Source organism: Rhopilema esculentum, chromosome 14 (genome assembly GCF_057945365.1).
Source record: "Rhopilema esculentum isolate cy_ngs chromosome 14, ASM5794536v1, whole genome shotgun sequence".
Lineage (NCBI taxonomy): Eukaryota > Metazoa > Cnidaria > Scyphozoa > Rhizostomeae > Rhizostomatidae > Rhopilema > Rhopilema esculentum.
The window spans coordinates 4,865,590-4,882,035 of NC_142828.1; the positions used below are offsets into that span (position 1 = coordinate 4,865,590).

A 16,446-nucleotide genomic window follows, 5' to 3' on the forward strand; every position below is an offset into this window, starting at 1 on the left:
AGCCTATTCGAAGTTTATTGCTTAAGTTTTGAATGAATGTTTATTTCTAGATGTTCAGAATATAGATTGATTTGTTTTGGGCTTTGTTGTTATCTGAAGGAAGTGTTTTTTATAAGACGGTTTGAGCAAAAACGACCTTATAAGTATTGTTAGGCCACTGAAGCTATATTATATAACAAAACTGTAGGTTTCATTTTATGCATCGAGCTAACATATTTTCTTTTTGTAATTTCATTTGCATTTATAACCTTCTCTTTCTGTTGATAATATTAGTCTTATTAGTCTTCGTTAGTGCTGCAGTCTCAACGTTATTGCTGCCAGTAGCTCCACTTAGTCTTTTAGTTGTTGTCCTTCGAATCGTCAAAACTTCCAAAACATGAAAGTCTTTCTCTCCTGCTATCTTCTCGAAACATAAAGCCAGACCTGTTTTTAAAAGTTCGTAAAGAAACTTGATATTTTCGACATCTCTCTTTGTTTATCTGTGGCTCGAAACTTTTTCCATGTCGCTTTATCAATCTTAATCATCTAAAGCCAATTTCTTTGACAATCACAAGTGCCAAATCATGCTGAAAATGAAGACAGCACATATTTACAATTAGGGCACAACGAAGAGATGCTGTTGATGACATTTCATAAGTGGATTAATGAAAATCAGTTACCAAGATCTGAAATGTATTTTTCTTATTTTTAAGCAACTAGATTCGTTCCTGATAAATAGTTGCCAAATTGTGTTGAAAGAAAAGCTAAAATTATTCAACCTAATCATCAACGGACATAACCCAAATGACAAATGGTACCAACCAAAAATGAGTTATTTTGTTACACTCTTCGCCCATTTGAAGATTCACTTAAATTCAAAAATAATCACTTCAACCTAAAAGTCCTCAGTTTGCTTCTTTTACCTGCTTCAGAAAAGTTTTTCCATCATTCTACATTGATTTCATAAGTAATATTGAAACCAAACTCTATAGTTATGGTTCTTTAAATTCTCATTGAAAAAAGTGTTTGATTTTGTTCTTGAAACTTAGCAGCTAAAGCACAAACCTTATGACTCAAAATCTCCACCTGACTGGAGTCTCTCAAACTCAATTTGACTCTTAGCTACAAGGTAGAGATGCTCTTTCTCTGCCAATCTACTTTCTTGAGCGGATCAAAAATCTGAGTAGCAGTGATTTATTGAAGTTGCTAAAGACATAACTGTTTGACTCGTTGTTTCTGAATTTTCTATTCTAATCCTCTGCAAATTTATGTTTGACCTTTCAAAGAATAAGAACATTTACTTGATGGCTGATGTTCTTAAGTAAGCTTCTCTGAATTCTTTGCAATATGCTTTATTATTCACTCTTTATTTTTATGTCTCCTCTTTGCTTTAATACGAAATATTGGCTTATATTTACAAACTTTTATCTCTTTAGTTGGTATTTCAAATCTTTCTTGATCCGGTTTTGTCTTCTTCCACTCTTTCTTATTCTAATGTCCCTTATCAAGTTGATTCCAACACAATAACGATAGTTTGTCCAAATTATTCTTTGCAATTAATTTAGAATTTGATTTCTAGAGTTCACTTTAGTTTTAGCAGATTAAATCAAATGCTAAATTAAATAAAGAAGATCAATTACCGGTCCGGTCATCTCTTCTTCTAAAAGTCTGGATTTATCCTTGAAAATTATAAAAAAATTTCTCAAGAAGCGCTTCTCTTTGATAGAAAAACCTATCAATATTTACATCATTACGAAAAACCGAACTTTCTTTTCATTGCCAAAGTTTGAAGTAATGGATGTCTGACAATCCTTAAGCCTGGTTCAAACATCGAACTTCTCATGCGCCGAACTCAATTCATAAGTTAAGTATATAAGAAGCAATTAGGTACGGAAGAACTTATTAAGTATGGCAAAAACCGTTTGGCACGGCAGGTCTTGCCAAACTTTACGATTGTCAAATCGATCATGTGCCGAACTAAACCGATAAGTTATTTTCCTTCCCAGCAACTCACAGCACTGTTGTTTTTAGGAAAGCAGACAAAGGAAGAGGACGAATCAAATACTGCGTTAGAAAAATGGACCATTTCTGTTACGTGGCAGTTTTCGGCAAAATTTTGTTGAAACAGCCCTTGTTAACAACATGCTCTTGGTTGCTGTCAGCAATGAACATAGGACTAGGGCTACTCAAAATCTTCTTGCCATGGTAATAGCAATTCTTCATCTGTATTCAACTAATTGATGTTTTCTTCTCATTCCGCCAACATATGTTTTATCAACAAGTAATTTGAGTTGTATGCAGCCATCTTAGAAAATCTTACCAAATGTTTATGGTTCACGCCGTGCCTAAATTAGTTACTTCATGTAAGCAACTCGAAATTATTAAGCTCGACACATTTGGCTCGACGTCTGAAATGAAGTCGTTTCCGAGTCGTACTTAATTTAGTTCGACACATGATAAGTTCGACGTTTGAGCAGGGCCTTACTTTGGTAATGTTTCGTGTGGTTCTCTGTTGCCGCCATATTTAGCGCCAACACATTAGCACCAAGCATTTAGTATTGATTAAAACTATTTGTGGCATGGAGGGTGGTAGTTCAAAGAATTTTATATTCCTTTTTTGAGATTTACATTCAAACAAAAGGTCACTGTATCAAGTGTGTTTAATTCATTTGAATAAAGGTCTCCATTTGCAGACGAATGCAGAAATCCATGCTGTTGCTCGGTCTTGCTTTAAAGGATATGAAATCATGGAGATAAATATGTCATTGCCAATTTTCAAAAGGAGCATTCATTTGACTGGTAATTGAAGAAAGATATCTTCGAAAAGGTTGAGTTTTTTGAATAATAAGAAGATTTTCGCTTCATTCTGTGTAAAATCTTCATAATATTGCGAATAAACAAGATATTTAACGGAGAAAAAAGCCAATCATGTCTTGATAAAGGGCGAAGTAAAATGGTCAAAGAGCCACCAAGTTGGAAAATTCAAAATGTTTAAAACGTTTAAAAATTCTCTTCATACCATCGTACGCTGCTACGTCAAGCAGTCAATTTGTACAGGAAATAAGCAGAACGTGTTGTTATTCTGGTTGTAATCAAATGAAATTGACTAAGTAGAGAGTACATCTATTAACAGACTCGCTGCACTTTCATTTTATGGGACTTCTTTTAAATTTCTTTTAAAAGATTCACTAAGATCAATTTCCTTACAAGTTGACCCATGGTTCCTCCCAAGTAATTGCAAGTTTGCTGACAACTATTTCAGTATTAAGCTAAAATTCGCTTTTTTCTTGTTTGTTTTGTCTTATGTATATGTTATCTGATTTGCTACTTGCTTTGCCTCGTTACTATAATTACTGTCTCTGTTCGATGTGATTGAACTGCAGTAACGTGTCCTTTTATCCCAACCAGTAAAAATTCCTCAAAAGACCCTCGGCCAAGCCACATACGTAAAAGCGATTCATTGACATCGTTTAGAAACGATTTGACCCTGCTTTACAGCAGAGAACATTTTATTATGCATGGCAAATCTCTGTTAGCAGAAACAAACTGAAACATGGAACTCACTAAACACTGTTGCGTGTGACCCGCCCAGCATACTCAGAATAATAGTTTCATTCAGCAAGGCCTTCTTTTTCTTAAACAAATACGTCATTTCCAAACGACATGATGTAACAGGTCGCCTAAAAATATTGAGAATATATCTGCGCAAAATTATATTAGAATAAAACTGGTTAAAGATAGAAGCATACATTTTCAAAAAAGTTTCAATGCCAGTTATTTTAATCTAAATCAATCAAAAATCTTATCTTATCATTAGTGTTCAATGTGTTTAATCTCAAACACGATGAATCTCCACGCCAAACCATACAAAAAATCTCGCTGAATGATGCAAATTAGCAATGCTAGTTCTTATGTACTTATGACACCGACATGAACACATTAAAATAAGAATGAAATAGAAACTTGCTACAGACATCAATCGGAAAGTCTCTTCAAAGCAACTCACTTTAATTTAGTTACAAGTTCTTATGAATTATTAATTTCTTTTAAATCTACTCTTTTGTAGAAGCTATCACCTAGTCCACGTGCTTGAAATATAATTGCGTAATAATGAGGTAATTGTATAATTCAATAACGATATAATGTGAGAACTAGTGAATCATAAACCCTTGCTGTACAATGACGTCAAGTCTGGATCTGGACAATAAACAAAGAGACTTCTCTCTTCAAAATATACTCAGTTTTTTCTTAATTGAATCTGTTTTAAATCTCATATTTTGCTGAGGTAGAGCTGATGACAGACACAATTTAAATTGAAAATCTCCAGCTAAACCTTTTTAGAATGACCTTAAATAAAGCTCTCTTTTCGAAATTATTGTCAGTTTTTTAATAAAAAGAGAAGTTTTTTACTTCATTCTGGTTATTAGAGAAAAGTATTATAACTTACTCTAATGTTCTAAGATATATTTACTCATTTACTTTACAACTGGAACTCTTCCAGGCGGATCATGAGCCTTCAAATCCACGTCAAATAGCTTATTCCATATTGTATCTGGTCAGTTTGAAATCATATTGTTTTCTGTCCATTCAACTACGTTTATTCAGAATAACCTAAAAAAACTGAAATTTTAAAGAAAATAGTGTGCGAAACATTAACTTCAATTTGCTATGTCTAAATGGATAAATGCAAAAGCTCAAGTGAAAAGAAAAAGAAACAACATGCAATACTTGTAATTTTTCAACAAGTGTAACTCATGTTTTTCTACCTTCATAGTTTTGCAGATCAATTTGTTCAAATTCTATAAAATGTTTAACTGCTTTTTGCAGAAACTGGTGAAGTGAAAGCGAAACGTTTACCAAAAGTGTTTTCAAATATAATGCCTTCAGATTACCATCATGATATACTTAGTAGCAGCATCACGGTAAGATGTTTTCATAATCAGTGTTAGTTTTTTGCTTTTAAAGCATGCAGTTATTTTCGCTCATTCTATTAAAGTGGAAATGTTTAGGCAAATTTCTTTATTGCTGGTTCAAAATATCGTTTTATTGCCTTATAAGTTTAAAAAAATGGGACAATTCTTAATGCTTTGATTGAAAGTACAAAATTATAAATCAGAGTTAAGAAAAAAGAGCTCTCAAGGAAACTTTAATTCTATGCTTCATTTATCTGACTCTCTTCTTTGTTCCCAGTTGCAGAAGCTCTGTTAAATCGCAATAAAATTTACCTTTCTACACACGTAAAAATATTTTCAAATTAATTGGAAGAATGAAGATAAAAAGAGACAACACAAAATGTTGATACTCGTAGTTTCACGTGGTTGGTGATCACCAGACAACCAAGTTTCATTCTAAGAACATTCTAATTTTAACACTGAGATTATTCTTACAAATTTAGCATTCTCTAAGGCGGGCTCTTTAAAATATTCATCCACCACTGAAAATTGCAAATGCGCCTTCATGCGGTGACGAGGTGTGAGTAACACATTGATTCGGATTCCATATGTTTCCAATGCAGCGACCGCCAGCTGCGAGTATTTTGAAGAATGTAAGGATGTTTTCCAGGAGGATGTTATCTTAAGCAGCATGAAAAGAAAAACCCAAGGCAACTAAACGAATACATTGAATTAGGAAGAATGGCTTAATTGTTTTCTTTTGGATGTTCTAGTAGCCTCTCTCGATATCACGCAGCTCTTGGGTATAAACCACATCGAGTCAAATGCGGCGTACCCTTTGTTTGGGAAAACAAACAATCGATAAGGATTCGGTGTGGGTGGGGTTCTGTTTGGTATAAATTGGCTTGCGTGTAATCTAAAGTTGCATTCTACACAGTGGAGACCTGTCGTATTTGCATCCATCATAAGAAGGTAAGAGCCAACAAATCAATTTTTATCAATATGCTTCTTTCATTTAGATCAGCTCTTTATATTTTAAGGCAGTTATAAATTCTTCTAATCCTTCATCTGCAAAGGATTTTTAGATTGCCCAACTTCTTTAAGTTGTATCTTGCAGTTAGAGATGAATATTAGTGCAAGATTTATGGGTAGCGAAAGATTCATGAATGGAAGATCTAATACAGTTCTTAAACAGATGATTGGATTAATGAAAAAAGAATTGAAACTTTAAACAACATAGCAACTTGCTAGCTCTTGTTTTATCATCTACATAAATTTTTTCGAAGCTTAAAACTCTTCAGAATCATAAAAACAATAGTTTTTGTTGACTTAGCGCACAAAATGAGCAAACTATGGAGCTATCTTTTTCAAAATGTTTCTTCACAAAAGGAATGACGTATTTCTTGTAAGAGTTTTGACTGTTTGTTTCTAAAAGATCTCGAGCTCTGCCTGTTTCGTGAACAAAATCTATTAAATGTTATCTTCAGTACTTTTAATAAGAGATGCAAATTGTGATCCTAATACTTCATATAAATAATGGACCAATGCATTCGTATTTATTGTTTATTTGTGATACTGTTTTTACATCTGACACTATTTACATTTTAGGTAACACAATGACTACCTCCAAAGTTATCTTACTATTTGTGATTACTCAACTGTCAATCTTGGCTGCTTCTCTGCCAACGTCTATGAACGAAGATGGTGGCGAAAAGAACGTTTTGAGGACAACTCTCACAAAAATACGACAGGAAGAGATCGCCCATCATCGTAGAGAAACACAACTCAGCAATACCCATTTACGTATTATTGAATTTCTTATCAACGAGGCGACGCGCACGAGAGATGGCGATATGGTTCAAAGGGAAACCGAGAGGAAGCAAGTTGTCGGAGACAGGCGATTAAAATGCATTGTATATGATGCAAACAAAAAGAAATGCCTTCGACACAAAATGAGCTTTCTATGGGGATAGGAATGAATTTGTGACAAACAAGACGCATTTTGAGACAGTATATTTATAAAACAGTATTGAAAAGATTAGAAAGCAAAAGTATGTTATTTGAAAATTGTGATGTAAAATGAAATTGATTTGAAGATACTGACTTGATTCAATTGTCTGTCTGTCATTTAAATTGAGTTAAACATCGGGAAATCATAGTGATGATATGTAGTCATCTACATAAAAGAACCTGGGATGTCAGAAGACAGTCGTTATTGCAAACAGGAATGCCTGTATAGCCAGTTATCATATGGTTTCTTCACTATCCTGTCATTCACGCCCAAAAGCCTTTAAAGAATGAATTTCTTTTCAGGCTTTGAGATTCTTTCAACTTTCAACTTTTAAGGTAGATAATAGATCATCATTTTTCTCAGGCCTTTTCCTATTTTTACCAAAGTGATTTTGACAGGGCTCTTTGTCATTCACGTACTAAAACAATATGGGCTGAAATAGCAATATACTTGGTTATGGTCTTTATCTGGATATTAAACAGAACCAAAACGAACGAAATGAAATTCTAACTTGTCTTGCGCAACTCAAGCCCGCATATAAAAGGTGGTGAAAATTCGATATCCCAGAGAGCATGCAAGTCGAAATATTGCAATAATCAATTAAGATATAGAGAAATATCTGTCGTAAGAATTTTATTGAGAAATTTTGACTTTTACCAATTAGATGATAGAAAAAGCACGTTGTGTTACATTTTATGACTTAAAAACTCATTAGTGAAAAAGAATTTACTGGAACTCTATAGAGGTGATAACGCAGTTAGGTCGATAAATATTTTAATTTAACAGCATCGCACTCAATTTTTAATGTTTTATTATGGTCAACCACTATCCTACTTCAAAATAAGATAAATGATTTCAACTTTAAATTATTCCTGGTACTGTCAGATAATTACGACAAACATAACATATATGGTGAAGCCTAAAGACATTTGATCTGAGAGTGTGAATTAAAAGTTTTTTTGTGTTCATTGACTAGTCGATTGCAATAGTTTATATGTTTGAAAATCAGTAACTTTCGATTGATTTGTTCAGATTGGTAACAAAAGAAGCAAGCTAAATATTCTTTTGAAAAGTTTTGAGCTTTAAACTATGTACACATCCCCAATATTAGAGTAATATCTAGACCTTACAAAGCGAGATGCCTTTAGAACTAATTTTCATATGGTTTCTCCGCTCTGCAGTCACTCACATCTCAGACGTTTAAGGAGGATATTTCTTTTCTGCTTTTGAGATCCTTTTAACGTAAACTTTTAAAATAGATAATGGATTTTTCTTAAGCCTCTTCATATTATTCCCAATGATGATTTTGACAGGGCTCTTTGTACGACAAGGCTTTTTATCTCTCATACACGTATCAATAAAATTTCTTAACTGAAATACTACTTAAATCGCTGCTTTATTGCATCTATTTGATAATTTTTTAGGTTACAGAAAACATTTCGAGCCGAAGTTTTGGCACTGGCTTGCTACACAAAGGGACTGGTCATAAAGGTAAGTTTATCTATTCTTGAGCATGCGTACTCCCAATGATATCTCTTGGTGTGTCGAACGAAGGGGTGGTTTAAAACGTTTTGCATAAAACACATTTTTTCAAATTTTTCGTCTCCTGGAAAGCACTATAGAAATATGTCTTAAATCAGGCATGGAGTTGCTAAATAATAAGGAAATAAATTTCCATATATGCATTCGTGCAAGAGTTGTTTTTGCTGCATTTGGCTGAATAAAGTCATAAAAATGACGCGCGGTTGATGCTAACTGTTACTTAAATGTAAGGGAAATCACGTCTAAATGACATTTCAAATTTAATTTAAAATATTAACTTTAGTGAAGAAACAAATACTTAATGTATAAGAATTTCGTAACTTCTTCTTCTACTGATAAGTTATCTAGAAATTGCAATCTTGAGCTTGAGTTGCCATGTATTACTCGATGGTACCAAGAAATTGTTGCCCTTTCAGATGTTATTTGGATTTGAGACTAATGACATCACTGTTTGATTGTTTGAAATCATAAGAAATCAATTTTTTGTCTTTTTATGCTATCATTTTGTTTGCTCGTAGCAAAGGCTTGATACGAGCAAGCAGAACGTTCTCTTGAAAAGCTTTTTATGAGCTGGCAAAAGTGCTAGCTTTTGAGCTACGATCCCGAATAAAAATAGTTGAGACTTTTCAATAGAATTTGTTTTTTTAACTTTCAATTAAAAAATAACTCCCCCTCTCCAAAGTCAATGTTGAATGCATGGTTTTGAAAAATAAATGATAGAAATACAAGTCCAACATTGATTCGGGGGAAAGGGGGGTGATTCAATTTTACAGGGCAACATAAAGTAGAAAATTGCAATATTTGCATTTGGTCTCAACATTTCTGTCCGGGATTGTAGCTTGGCTAAACGTGTCACGCCACAAGGTCAGCACATTGATATTAACTTTCGTCCTATCGTCCTTTAAATCAAACCAACGTGCAAGAAACAATTAAAAGGATACAAAACAATTAAAATTGATTCCTTCATGTTTTAAATTCTGAACCACATTGCATACTTGCCTGAAATCTAAAGCTACGAAGAAAGAGATCAGGTGAAAAAAGCTTTTAATTATGTGTCGTATTTTCACTATTCAAATGAAAAAGAACGAACTGTGAAAGAATTTTATCTGGTGAAGACAGCACACGAGTTAAGCAGAGGAGCATGGACAAAACCACAGGAATAATAGTCAAAAAAAGTAGAAGAAGGGGGAAGGAGGTTTGCTGCAAAGGATGCTAGTCCAAATAAAAATCAAATGAAAATTAATGGTAGCTTATAAAAATGGGGATGACTGGTGCTTTGCCAAACACAGACAATTTATCTCAATTTCAATCCTGAATCTACAAAGCCCTACAAACAAACAACGCCACAAATTAGTACTTTCTTTTTCCATCGATGTACCTTTACAAAAGTTTCTCCTTTTCAAATTGATCGATCTGTCAGATGGCCAACTCATGTGTTTAACGCGTTACTTCGTGTTAATCTTGACAACCTCTTTTGCCTAGCTGCGCTAAGAATACCTTTGGTTTCTGGTCACGCTGCACTATTGTCAAAATTCCAACAAGTCTTTTGTCATGGCTGTAGTACCAGAGTTGATCCTCATCTCCGCGGCCACCCAAGAAAACGAGGCCCGAGTGTTTGCGTAAAGAATTAACAGTTATTTGGAAGTATCAAATTCGAGGCAATGGAAATTACAAAAGACTATTGTTTTATACTAAACGTCATTGGACGTGTAGCTTCTCTTTATTTGCAAAGATTAACCATTTCAGAAGCATTAAGTCACAAAAGACCCTGATTTCTTTGATACCCAGTATTTCATGTACAAAATGTAACCTCCATGACACACAGGCCCTGTACAGTCAAGTGGACCCTCCTTAACACTAACATACTAAGCCTAGCAGTTAAGGTGTCACGTGCCCTAGAATCTGTTTGCGGAGAAAAGCAGACATGTTTAATAGCTCGCAGTGAAAGACAAGCTTGTGCTATCTTCTCATATATCAGCATGTTGAAGTGTTTGGAATTACTTGGGCTTAGCAGCTTTCACATCTTCTGCAATTGTCTTGAGTTGGATCACTAGCAGGGTACAGAAACAAGAGCAAAAGAAAGTCCAAGATTGAGACTAGTGTGAAGTGTTTCTAGTTTCAGGATAACATGATTACTTCATAGCAAACCCTCAGTTTTGAGCCACACCCATCAACTCGAATTGCAGGCTTAGCACATACTTAACACGTTGATTTCGTATTACAATTAAATACATAGTTGTGAATTTCTGGTCAAGTTTTGCAATTTCCACAAAAGTAATAGATGTTGCTAGAAGTTCATTAGCAAGGATTTACTTTTAGCGTGAATTTACCGACAAAAACTCCTGTTATGGATTGAGGTTTTCTATAGATAACAGTTCCATTTCTATCCCAGTGACATGGTTGGCAGAAACACATTTAAGAGCAGCTAAACATTCAATGCTTTTTCGCATTTTGCTTGATTCTAGCAGCTAGTTTCTTTTTAGAAAAATCTTGAGATATGAAACCATGTATAAATACTTCAAAAATTGAAAATGAAATGAAAATATAGGAACGCTGGTGTAAAATCACTTCAATCAAAGAGTATCAACAAACAGACACACTTTCGAAGAGACACGAAGTCAATCCATGTCCCCATATATATAAATTGAATTTTCTTTCACTTTGTTGACTTTGCGACATACTTTGAAACTGCTTATGACTTTTCTATGTATATTCCCTGTTTATGTATCGAATATACGTCACATGTTTCTTGTTTACAAACTGGCGATATAATAGACTCAAATGACGTTATCTGGAACTGTTCTGACAATATATGACGTTATTGGCAGCAGAGACGAGGTTAAGGGTAGCCACAACGAGATTTTCTTAATAGGATCACGTGTTGGCCCAAGCTGTCCAATGTCAGTTTTTTAGTACCCTGGGTTCCGGAGCCACAAAATTTAGAACGGGGAAATAGAAGTTAGGAATGGAGATGCGGAGGAGCATCTATCTGAGAAACATCCATCTGCAGCTAAATGCTCCTCCGCTTGCCCGCTTGGTTTTCCATTTCCGTGCTCGAAATTTTGTGGCTCTGGCACCCAGGGAATTATTTTAGTTTCATGGCCATACAATTAAAATTGCTTTTTGTATTTATTCCACCCTTCAAAGGTACGTTGCAAATACCTCCAGCCACGTTTGTCTGGTTTCATAGAAAATCTCCTGAATCAAACAAGGCTTCAAAAAAGGTTAAATTTTGCAGACTATGAAATGTCTGCATAAGTCAAGCCACGATGTTTTTGCATAAAAAATCTTCAGACAGTCGGTAACCTTAGATCTTGAAAAACTTGCAATATAGTTATTGAGGTTGAACATATTATTATATAAGATGATATAAGAATTTTTTTAATGAGGGCAAAAATAAAAAATGAATTTTTGAAAAGCAATAGTAAGGTTTGAAATTTGCACTCAAATCGAAAAGGATATTATCTGTACCCAATCTGTAACTTATCTTCTTTACATCCAAATCGTCGAGGAAAAGAGCTTTTATTTAGGAAAATCTTGCTTGATGCTTAAAGTTATTTTATGCATAGTATATGAATAATACATAGCAGTCATATGCTTTACCTTGACTGCAAAATATCACGAATTTCTAGAATTTTGTGAACGTAAAGTTTTAGAAGATTATTCGATAGGAAAAAGCATTCCTTTTACTGGAACTGTTTTCACTTCAACTTTTAAGAAAGAATACGTGTATCTAATTGTTGGTATTTTAATGCTTCCAAACAAATGCAATAAAGTCGCTATGAACAATATAGTTGTCCATAAAACCTTTTAATGGGATGGCAATCTTTACTGGGAAAATTATAAAAGAGCTTACAAGAGAACTTGTTTGGCCATCTAAGCGAAGTTGATGTGATGGTATTAGGGTAAGAAGGGGTTGATTTGCAAAGAGCAAATGCTATTTTTAACTGCATAATCGTTTGTGAAATTGATGGAGCATTGTTGGATAGTTATAAGGGAAGGGTTGTGGCCGGAAAATCATCTGCATCATTTTTCTTTTAGTTAATTGGGTGTGTGCCAAATCAGAAAGTTGTAAGTTTGATAGAGACAAGTCGTAAGCTTGTTAGAATCATAAACGGTAATGAGTATTAAAAAATTATGTTTAGTGGCGTTGTCTAGCTTCATAGCTATGGAATTCTTGCTTAAATGCGGAACATTCAGAGGTTAATAAAAAAATTCATAAAAAGCCACTAAAACTTCTCCATTGATGATATTTATAACAGAATGGTCATAAATAGCACCATCTTAATGTAATTGTAGCAAAATATTCTTATGCTTTGTATTTTTGAAAAAAACATGCATCTTTAATACCCTACTGGTTACACAAAAACCAAAGTAAAGGAAGTGATTATCAATTGTCTTTCTCATCACGAACGCCAATTGAGAAGGTCTTTGTAAAAGTTAATCGAATATGAACTAATGGTCTTTACATACTTTTCTATTAAACGAATGATAATCATTTTTAAATTTTATTTCTTAAGGGTTGGGAAACCCAAGCATACACGTTGATTGATATAATTGTAAGAAAACAGGATGCTCGGTGAATCTGTAAGCAATAATACCCCTTTGGTATCATCTAGAATATCAGGCTATGCCATTGACGCGTGTGTGTTTGTACTGCAGATATGGCTTGCTCTCTATGTTATGTTCTGTTCCTGACACGAGACGACATGTCTGCTTTAAAAAATTTGCTCCTTATCGTTGCTCATCAGTTAGGAGTGATGTTGATTTGGTCCTTTCCGGGCATTTTGCCTAGTTATTTTTCCCGTCTTGTTATTAAGTGATTGGAAAACTGTTTGCATATGTGTTCATGTCTTGTTTCTTTTCAAGTGAAATTATAGTGACGTGTCAAGGAAATTCTCGTCTAAAGTGAGGGCTTGCTGATGAACTGTTCTTTCCCGCAATAGATGACATTCAAATACGCAAAGAACTGTTAAATGCTTTTTAAAACTTACGACAAGAAATAAAAAGGAGAAAGAGCATATTATTAATTTTTCATGGTGGAAAGCAAATATCGGTTGCCATTTGAAGGAGCTCCTACATCTATGAATGTAAAGCTGTATCTAAAGAACTAAAATAGAACCTATATTGTGCCATATTAATTACCAGAATTGAATATTTAAAAATGATGGCTGAAGCAGGGTGTTTGACATGTGTTCTATATTCTCAAAATTTGTCGAAATTTTTGAAGTATCGGCACTATGATACTTAAAATTGTTTGCAAAATTTTTTGCATTTAGCACGCTATTCATTTCTGTTTTAAATGGTTCTTGCTATTGGGTGTTAGCAATGACCATGTACCGGAATGTGTTTGACCTCTTCCTTAAGTGTATTCCTAAGGCATTTTCAGGAACCATTCCTACGTAAACATGATTATCTACCAGCTAGTAATTTGAATGTAAAGTTCGAAAGGTTATTCGTTAAGGAATAGCATTTCTTTAACTGGAACAGCATTCATCTAAAAAAAGAAATTGGAAAGACAAGTGAAATTTGCTAAAATAAAGTTGCATCTTCCATCTGAAATGTGTTTGCATCGCTATGGTCAAACCACTAGCGCATAAGTAAAGATCTCTCTTTGGAACCATCAAGGGGGCACACCTGGGCACAACCCCCAAAGGGGGTTGTTTTTGGCAATGCCTATAAAGAGAGTTAAATGACCATATTTCGAACAAAGACCTAGAATTTTTTTGTGAGGAAATTAAAAAAGATTGAGACTCAATCTCCGCTATTTTGTTAAGGAAACACACACAAAAAGAACACGAATGTAATTTTAAAACTTTTGGTTCGATTCTTTGAATAAAACTTTTTATAAGTTATGATTCTTTTACAGTTGTCTAAGTTAGTTCTTCCAAAACAACTGGTCACCTTGCTCATAACAAAGAAATTCTTCTTTACATTCTTAACCTTCCTTTACTTGGCATATGTATGTATGTATTTGACAGAGTAACTATCTATGCTGCAAACCTAATGCAGTATTTGGAGTAATCTGTCTCTCAAATATAGTAAAAACAAGGTTTACGTATAGTTACGTAACTTTTACTTCAATAAAGATTAGACGTGTTTCAGGAGGGAAGCGGAGTAGAAAAAACTTGTGCCCTCCTCAAATTTGTTAATAAATTTTCAAGTGGAATCAAGGTTGACTGGGCATTAACTCTTATGCCTTCCCCCCCCCCCCCCCAGACATGACGATCAGGTCAGTGAATCAAATAAAAAAGATATAATGTGGAGAAGAATAACCTTTGTAGCTGCTTTTCACTACCACCAGAGCAATGACCAAATGTTTCTCTTCACGAATGTCCACCTTTCATTGCTTTATTTGATTCTATCATCTGAAATGCAATTTTTTCTCTTTTTATTTTGCACATTTTATATGCATATCAAAATGGCCAAGTAATCTTCAATAAAAAAGCGAAAAAAAGTTTGAAAAATATGTCAAAATTTTTGTACCAATCATGTGTGACTTAAATAAAAATGTCATTTTCTGTTGAAAAAAAAGCATAAAGTAGAAAAATACATTCTTTATTTAAGGTAAATATAGCTTTAATAAGAAGGCAAAAGGGAAAGAAAGATTTTAAAAATGCAAAACTATGTTATCTTAAGCAAAATGCAAGTTTGTAAAGGTTAGCATATTTGATGTTGCCATGGCGGAGGAACAGCTTAAATAATGAGTCAATATAATGGGTCAAGATTTCCACAAATAGTAAAAAGGAATTAACACAAGGTAATGATTTCTCCGCCATTTTAGAATGAAACACAAAGGGAAACTGGGCACGAATTGGCTTCATAGGCCTAGGAACCAGTAAAACCTAAATAAATGTAAACAATATTGCGGCAACTGAAAGCAACAACCTTCAAACGTAGTTTTCTAAGCAATCATTTAGACCATTTGCCTCATACTCCATCAATATCTGTATCACACACACACAGAATCTCAAATCATTCACATTTTGGGAATGCCATCTGTTTGTTTGTATTTAGATGTTATCATTCCGCTGATTATCACAGAATTCAAAGTCCTCGTTTGAAGCTATGTTAGATAATTGAACTTATTCACGTACACAGATGGCTGGAAGTCCTGATAAGCTAGCCGGGATACAAAGAAATGGTCAAGCTCTTCCTAACACGTTTGGTGATAACATGGTGACAAGAATCAAAAGCACAGAACACTATAAATGACAACGTTTCCAGGAAAAAAATCAAATAATTTACAGCCTTTTACTTGAATCAAGTTGTAGTTACCTCTTGACAGTGTGCCTAAGTTACAATAAGCGGTCAGCTATGCTTAGCCAAACCCATCTGTAGTTTTTTTCTCAAAAAAATGCTGCTTTATATAATCAGCTTCTATACATTGATTAATAATGTAAGTGAATTAAAAAAAGCAGATGAGGTATTTCTTTAATGAAGTTTGCCAATAATTTCGGATTATTGCCTACCAAAAATTATACTGTGGGCATGTCATAGTCTTTCTGAAATCACGCAATGTTCGATAAATGTGTTTAATGCTAATTATGTTGCTTACTGAGGTGCTTAATACTCATCAATGCTAACTTCGTAACCAAAACTTTGACCTATAGTACTTAAGTGCAAAGAATTCATAACTTTTGTAAGTATAACTATGACCTATAGTACTAAAATTGTTGTTTATGTTTCATCTAGAGAATAAGGAACTGTTCTATTCTATTTTTATTTGTACTGTGCTGGAACCAGTTGCGTTCCTTTGTGGATCACAAATGTTTATGTTCAACATTGAAGTTTCATTCCTCCCTGTTACGTTCTCATTTGTAAGATGCATGTTAAGAAATTTGTTAAGGATTAAAAATTAGAAGATAGCCCTAAACTATAGATCCAATCGAAGTTCCATGTACTAAACTCTTTCATGTACGAAAAGTACCATACAAAATTAACTGACTCCAATGAATACAGACAAAATTATAATTCTCTGTCGCAACATGCCTTGGATAATCAATGCTATACGAGGCTGTG

General features: G+C 34.0%; 1 long non-coding RNA gene across 1 annotated transcript in view; it reads left to right on the forward strand.

Annotated features, from left to right (window-relative positions):
* The window catches only part of LOC148958532 (uncharacterized), a 50,008-nt gene that overhangs the window by 7,774 nt on the left and 25,788 nt on the right, over positions 1 to 16,446 (forward strand). Inside the window, exon 2 of the long non-coding RNA XR_016144559.1 lies at positions 8,307 to 8,373. This is a non-coding gene — a long non-coding RNA (uncharacterized LOC148958532). The remainder of the gene's footprint in view (positions 1 to 8,306; positions 8,374 to 16,446) is intronic.